We start from the raw sequence: 8,491 nt of genomic DNA, 5'->3' as shown, positions 1-8,491 counted from the left end.
CTATATTTGCCAACATCAGTGTTCAGGCTTGCATGTTTGTGTAAATAATTTACATTAGAACTTCAGATCATTATTCCAAAGTTTCTTTAGCATACTGATTTTCAATATATTTGGTATGTGCACAATCTGATCTCATTCATTCCTTTAGAAATGATCTTCTCTAGTATAACCAACTATAAAATGCTTTAAATAATCAAGCTCTTGAAGGAGTCATCTTGTTTGGCATTTTTTATTAACATAAAATTATTATGAATATTATCGCTATTACTTTATCAGTATCTGATCACATGTACATAGAAGAAATAATGCACATTGAAAATAAATCTTAGTCTACGTCACAGTTTTCAAGACATACTCTACTCTTTAAGTTTCTTTTGCTTGCCAAGAACTACTTCTTTGCTTAGTCACTTAGAATATCTTAATTGGAATATTAAAAGGCTTACATTTGGAAAACGTAGGGAAGATACGTGGTGGTCTTAGCGGTTAAGATTTGGCACTCTCACTGTCACAGCACAGATTCATTCCCTGGTCAGGGAACCACACCACCCATCTGTCGGTTGTCATATTGTGCAGCTGTGTGTTGCTGTGATGCTGAAAGCTATGCCACTGGTCGTACTACTACCAGCAGGGTCACTCACGGTGGACAGGTTTTGGCAGAGCTTCCACACTAGACAGACTAGGAAGAAGGACCTGACCACCTATTTCTGAAAAAATTGGCCATGAAAACCCTATGAACAGCAGTGAAGCATCATCTAATAGAGTGCTGAAAGGCAAGAGGATGGCACACAAGGACCGGGCAGGGTTCCACTCTGATGTACACAGTGTTGCTAGGAGTCAGAATTGACTGGATGGCACTAATGACAAAAGGGAAGATAACAAAAAGTTAATCAAGGTGGTTCTGATTATACAAATGAAAAAACAACATAATTGTGACTCTTGTTTGTAGTTTATCATCACCCCATAGGGACATTCCATTTGTAGTACCTATTGAGTCTATGTAGCATCTTTACTCATACTCCATGGTATGTTTGCTACAAATCATTGACTTCAAGCCAATTATAACTCATCATATGTAAGGGATGAAAAATAAACCTTTAAAAATTTTACTTCAAAGTATAACGTTGGTGTTTTTGTGCCGTTTAATGTAACGTATTCATACCTTAGCAAATGTATGATTTCATCCACTTATGATAGAGAATATCATTAATTAATGATAATTAGCAATGATGTACAAAGCATCTTAGATCATTCATTTTGATGATTCCCATTCAATGAAATATGGGTGTGATGACACATGGTAGATAGGTCCTTCGCCACTGAATGATCCCTCTTCAAGAAGCAGCATTTGACCTGATCTTCTGGAAGTATGTGGACAGAGAGCTGTCAGCCACCAGACCCTTCAAGGATTGCTTCAGAGGCAGAGATCTTCATGGCCCAAGGTTGCATCCCTTCCAGGATGGCTCACGTCAAGTAACTGATATCGACAGGGATGAAAAGGCCCAAGCCAGGGCAACTCTAATGGGACATTTTAGCTCCAGAGCCCTGCCATGTGTCTGCCAAGGCTGTCGTTCAAACTTCATTTCAACTTGAGTCCTCCCTCTACCTAACCCAGCTTCCTTCACCTCCCTGACACAGGCCAAAGGCCTTTCCTAATAATCACCTTGCACTCTACACTCCGTCACAGAGTCTTCTATCCAGGAACCCCCAGTCTGTGACAATGTAAGACGTAGTGGTCCCTTAGAAAAAAATAGTGTCCAGTTTGAAATGAACTCCTATCAGAGTTATTACTTCTCGAGCAGAAATAGTAATGAGAAAAAAAAGAGAAACAGGGAGACAGAAGGAAGGATAATGATCTTTTAAGCTAAAGTAGAGCCATTTTTATATTTTTTCATTACTAGGCAAATTTTAAAAAATCATGATTTCTTGAGAAATCGTTAGTGTAAGAAATTTTAAAAAATAGAGTAAGAAAATTTTACAAGCTTTATTTCTGAAGGTTTAATGCCATTTGTCTGAACCTCATCCTATCTCTTCATTTTGTTGACATTTATATGCCCCCCGATCAATCTTTTTATTCCCTTCGGACTTTAATGCCTGACTTGCATTCTTTGCCTTCTCCTCATTCCACCATGGTCATGGAGGGTTAAAACATACATGGATGGGCCCTTCAATCTCCTTGTTCTCAGTTCATGTATGGCTTCACTTCCAGTGACCTACAGCTCCACACCTCTCCAGCAACTCACTCGCACAGTCACACACCTGGAATTCTCGTTACTTGGCATGTCTCTACTGCTGTTGATAATTTAAGCTCAGGAAGTTTTCCATGTCCAAAACCCCCTATCTTTTCAACCATCTTAGTTTTTCTCAGAGTACGTGTTCTTCAACTCCACTGAGCCCCCAGTCTTGCATCCTTTTTACTTTCCATGGCCCACTCCTCTTCTCTCTTCATTTTCTCCTTTACTCTGTTCAGATTCCACTGACAAATACTTCAATTTTTTCCACTTTTCTCAATTTCTTTCTTCACTTCATCCACCCAGCAACTGTCTTGCCTTTCTGTGCTCATGTCCAAAGTAATGTATGTGTTGAAGAAAAATTGAGTAACATGCACATTTATACAAATATAAAATAATCTCCTCCACTTTATACTATCCTTCAATGCTTTCTTGGAATTCTTTTTTGTTTATTTGGTCAGATTTTGTCCCCTATTCTCCTCAGTAAACATTTCAAACTTTCTCCACACTCTTCAAACCTGTACCTCTCTTTCCTCAAAATGTTCAGTCAAAGGTTTCTACAGAACAGAGAAAATAGGACTCCCTCCACTTCCTGACATCACCTCACAAACATCTCTATGATCATCCCTTTTTTCTTCTCATCCATTAAAATGGAAAAAGAATTCTTCTACTATCAAGGCTGCTACATCCTCTATCCATATTTCATCTTGCCCAGCCTTCTCATATAAACTTAATTCCTGAATTTATCCTCTCTTCTGTATCTTCAATCTCTCTTTCTCTCTTTTCTCCCTCTCTCTCCTTCTCACACAAAAAGCTTCAGTTTCTTGGGGCTGGCCCCGTGGCCGAGCGGTTAAGTTCGCGCGCTCCGCTGCAGGCGGCCCAGTGTTTCGTTGGTTCGAATCCTGGGCGCGGACATGGCACTGCTCATCAGACCACGCTGAGGCAGCGTCCCACATGCCACAGCTAGAAAGACCCACAACGAAATATACAACTATGTACCGGGGGACTTTGGGGAGAAAAAGGAGAAAAATAAAAAATCTTTAAAAAGCTTCAGTTTCTCAAGATACTGTCCTGTTTGAGACCATTTCACTCTTTTAATTACCATTTATTTTCCAAAATCAACATATTTTAGCTCACATCTCTCCTGAATCTGTCTTACATATATAAAAGTAAGTTGGAAATTCCAACTCACATAATCCTCAAATTCAACATGTCCCAAGATGAATTTGTTTCTTATTTCAGGGGGAAATACCATATTTTACCTATTTGCTTAAGTTAGAAATCTGGGACCCATTCTTGCAACCTCCTTTTTCTTTGTTTGTCTACTTTAATCCATCACCTGTAACACACCAGTTCTATCTTTTAAACATCACTAACCATCTTTTTAGTTTAGTCTTTCCTCATCTGTCTTCTAGATTATTACAAGAATACGTTGTTTAGTCTTCTTCCAATCTATTTAATACATTTAAACCTTAACACTTCTCTCTCTTCCCTCAACAAATTCAATGGTTCCCCTCTCAGGATGTAGCCTGAGGTCTTTAACTTGGCTCCTAATCTTCTATAGGATTTGGCCTCTGCATTCCATCTAAACTCTCAGCCACTGTCTTACCCAGTCCCCCTCTACAATTTACCTTTGTGTGAAGGCACTATGCTATTTTTATCTGCCTTGGCCTTTGAAGATGCTATTGCTGCTGATTCTCCTGGCAACCTTCTACATACACTTTAGGTCGTAGCTTGGATGTCTCTCTTTCCAAGTCTTCCGTGTCCATTTCCCTTTTAAGTTATGGTTAAGTGTTTCATATAGGTGCTCCCACAATAAGCTACATTAACTTCATCACAGCATTAATTGCATTATGTAATTATTGCCTATTGACTTGAGGATTTTCTCCACTAATCTGTAAGTTCTGTGAGGTCATGAACCATGTATACCTTACTCGCAGCCATAGCCCCAGATATGGTAGGCACAGAGTAATTGTTTATTAGATAATGGAATAAAAAAATAAGGACAGAAGGACTGGAGACTACCCTTCAAAAAAGAGGCATGAAAATATGCAACAAATCTGTGACCTCTTCCCTAAAATAAAAAATAAAATGATGTGATTATATTAGAAGTAGACTGGGAGAAGTAAGGTTATGAAAAGTACATATTCCTTTAGGATATTACTTGAAATTTATATCCTTTACAAACTTTTGTCTACTGGCAAACATTTGGAGGTTTCCATGCTATTTTAAGATGAATAAGTATTCAAATACTGTCAAAACTTGGAGCAGCAGATTTACAAGTGTTTGGCTTACAAAGAGATAACACAATTGGTTCCCTTCATCTCAAACATAAATTGTGGTTCAAGGATAGTCACAGATTTACTTCATTTGAAGAAAAACAAGAAGCATTTCATGAAGAGCAAAGTTATGTAATAGATTCATCCATCTAGATAGGAAAGATGTCAATTCATCTTCCTTCCCATACTTCAGCGTTATGAAGTATGAACTCATAACTCACTCCCACATTTGACTGTTTTATTGATGGAGAGTGACAGCACACAACACACGAGCCAACTTGGCTTTGGTGTGTTTTCCAATCTTTCCTTTCTGTTTTATTAGCTAAACATCCTGTGTTTTTTTCACATTGGCAAAGATTCAAACTACTGGAATACACTGAGTCTAAGAGGACACAAGCAGAGGTGTATGGCAAAGCAAACACACACAAAGGCACACAACAAACAACACAAAAAATGCATGTTCCATAATTTCCCTACTCATTTCTGAGAATATATGTGTTCTGCAACAATGCATCCTTTCATTTCTCCTTTCTTCTCTTCCTCTTCTCCTTTATTTTCCTATCTTTCATATATTTTAAATCATTTTCTTTTAAGCTATAAATGATATTTCATTCAAGGGAGGTAGCAGCTGGAGGCGTATCAAGTGTTAGAGCTGGTCAGAAACTTTGCCCATTGATTTTATGGATACTGAAAATGACTAGTTTTAGAGATGATGCTTGTGACCAAAGTGGTGGCAACATGGAAACCTTTTTTCCCCCAAATTCGCAAGCCTCTCTTTTATTTCCTGTAGGTCTCTCCTCAAATGCTACCAATCAATGAGATCTCTGACTGCTCTCTATATAATATCACTCTCCCCATTCCCTCACCAGCCGCCCCCCACCACTGCTGTATTAGACATATACAGGTTTATTTTTCACCATGGATCTTAGGGTGATCTGAATTACTACAAAGGTACTGATTAGTTTGTTCTGTGCCTCCCCCAGCTAAAGTATAATATCTAGGGGTGTGGGGGTAAAGACTTTGCATCGTTCATAGTTGTACATCTGGTGTCCTGAACAGTTTCTGGAACATAGTAGATGATTACTAAGTGTACGTTGATTTAGTAAATAAACATCCTTCTCTGAGAATGAAAAAACCAGAAAAAGGTTAAACTGTAATAGAGATCCATAGTATTACAAAAAAAAAATCACTTGCCAGGGTAGACAAGTGTCAAAATTACAAATAGCTTTCACAATATTGCTTTTTTATCTTACTCTAATTTCACTTCAAATGTTGATTTGGACAGAGCCAGGTAATTTTGAATTTATTTATTCAATTAACATCAGAATAACTAAAACGTGGCTAATTGCCATGGGCCAAAATAAATACTACAGAAAGGATATAGTCTTAGCCTTCAGTTAAATAATGTGTGTGCATGTACATCTATTTGATATATAAATATTTCAACTTTACTGTCACTCTAATACATGTTCAGCATTCCAAACTTGAAAGTAGAGTTTGCTACACCCCATATTTCTAAAAATATTTTACCTAAAATTTGAAAACACTGCTTTCTTAAAATATGCTTTCTTAAAATTCATTGTTTATACATTTCTGAGTCTTGAAGTTTTGAAAAACTTTGATTAAAATTTAGGGAAAACACATTCTACTGTTTTTTGTCAAGTCCTGGAAATGGAATATAAAGGCAAAGTATCTTGGAATTTATTCTTAGTTTTTATTTAGTTTGAGCAATTGTATAGTAAATCAACATAATACCTATTGATTTATATTCACTTCCTTATTATAAGCTATTGATTTATTACATTATAATTCTGAGAAGATCAAAAGATGCTACGGATTTTTGCATTTTTCTTGGTTTTTATTATTCTACCCAACAAACACTTAAAGATATATACCCGTGAGGAGAAAGAGAAGAAGGATATTATTAGCTGCATGAGACAGAATTTGGTCAGAAGAATCCTTGGAAATATCCATTGTAAAAGGATCTAAGATAAAAATGCATGTTAATCTAAAAAAAAAAATGGGAGGCATACACAATAGTTTATTTTCTGGCAGATTGTTTATGGAATTATTTAATATAGAATGGAAATGGAAATATTTAATATTTAATAACAACTATTCGTACTTTATAGAATAGTTTATTTATACACTAAAGTAAAAGATAGTTTTCTTAATCATAATAAAAATATGAGAAATGTCAGTATGAGGCCAGATGCTTGACTTCTATGCTAACACATACATAGTTCTAAAGGGGTTTCATGTCTCTTTTTTTAAATATGGTAGAAGGCTAAACATAATGCTTTCATAAACCATCAGCCCATGTCATCTGATACCTTGTGAAATTACATTTTCAAAAACTAGAATATTTTTTCTTTTGAATTTGAAAACCTAAATATAACTTAAATCTAACATAATCAAAATTGTACTAGTGCAGAATTGTAAACAACCAAAGATTTTGAGAAGCCAAATTGATTTCTTGAGAGGCTGACAGTTGATTAGCTCTGGACTTCTGTCGTAAAACCCAGATTTTAAACCAGCTTTTGTCACTAGCTGAGTGAACTTGAGGGAATTTTAAAAACTTTCTGAAAGTTTCCTCATCTATCAAATGATTTATTTGGACTCTATTGTAGCTAATTACTGTCCTTCTATAAATGCACAGGTTACTCAAAGCATTACCTCTATATATTTTAGATATATTTGGTTATTTTGCAATTTTTAATATAAAGCCAAAACTGTGTGCGTGTGTGGTTGTGTGTATGTGCATATGTATGGAGATAGAAAGATGATTGATAGAGAGTAGACAGATATAGATTTGCATTTCTTTGTGGATATTATATGTCAATATCAATTTCCTGATTTTAAGGTATAATCATTCCTGAAACACAGTTCACATTGTTACAGTGATTTTTAGAACTAAATTTTCTGTAAGCTATTTAGAATGCACAATTTATTTTTTTACCAAGTATTTTTTGAACATGTACATTAGGAGAGACAACATTATAGACACGGGGGATTTATCAGTGAAAAGAACCTTTTGCTCCAAGGAGATTCTGTAACAGAAATGGTGTGCTTGAATAAATGAAGCTTGCCAGTCACCTACGACATGGGTGTCATAGGATAGTTTGCATTCTCTCTTCTTTGAATATTCTAAAGAGTTAAAATGTAAAAACACAATTAACATTGTAAACATATTTTTTAGTTGTTGAAAAAAGATTTTAGCTAGGTAATAGATTGAGCACAGTTGTTGATAAAATGCCAAAAAGATGTTTTCAAATTTTCTCCAAATTCAAATAATATTGTTCAATTGCTTTTGTAACTATTTCTGTTTAGTTAACCTCTCCTCATGTTAATTTGTAATAAATGTTATGCATTTTAATCAACATTTTTGTGGCTATGTTGTTTTCTACTGTACATATATGGCATAAATTATCTAACCCAACACTTATTTGGGGCAATTATATGTGTTCTAGCATTTCTTTATTATATGCAATACTTCAATAATCATTCCTCTATACAAAATTTGTATTTTTGACCAAATATTTTTTAAGTAAATTTGTAGATATTATTGCCCTGAGTTAAAGTTATGCATATTTTAAAGCTTTATGTATCTATAATATCATTCAGAATGTTAGTACTGACTTATACTTCTACCAATAATGAAGGAGAGAGGTTATGTTCTTGTTCCTTATCTCTTCGAAAGGTATTATCCAGCTGGCTATATTCTTCAACTGATAACCATTTTCTTCTTTTTTTTTTAGGAAGACCAGACCTGAGCTAACATCTGCCTCCAATCCCCCTCTTTTTGCTGAGGAAGACTGGCCCTGAGCTAACATCAGGGGCTGTCTTCCTCTATTTTATATGTGGGTTGTCTGCCATAGCATGGCTTGATGAACTATACATGGGTCCATGCCAGGAATCTGAACCAGCAAACCTCATGCTGCCAAAGAGGAGCATGCAAACTCAACCACTGCACCACCAGGCCAG

The sequence above is a fragment of the Equus caballus genome, chromosome 18 (genome assembly GCF_041296265.1).
Source record: "Equus caballus isolate H_3958 breed thoroughbred chromosome 18, TB-T2T, whole genome shotgun sequence".
Lineage (NCBI taxonomy): Eukaryota > Metazoa > Chordata > Mammalia > Perissodactyla > Equidae > Equus > Equus caballus.
The sequence above is the reverse complement of the archived record's forward strand: the minus strand, read 5'-3'. Positions refer to the sequence as shown.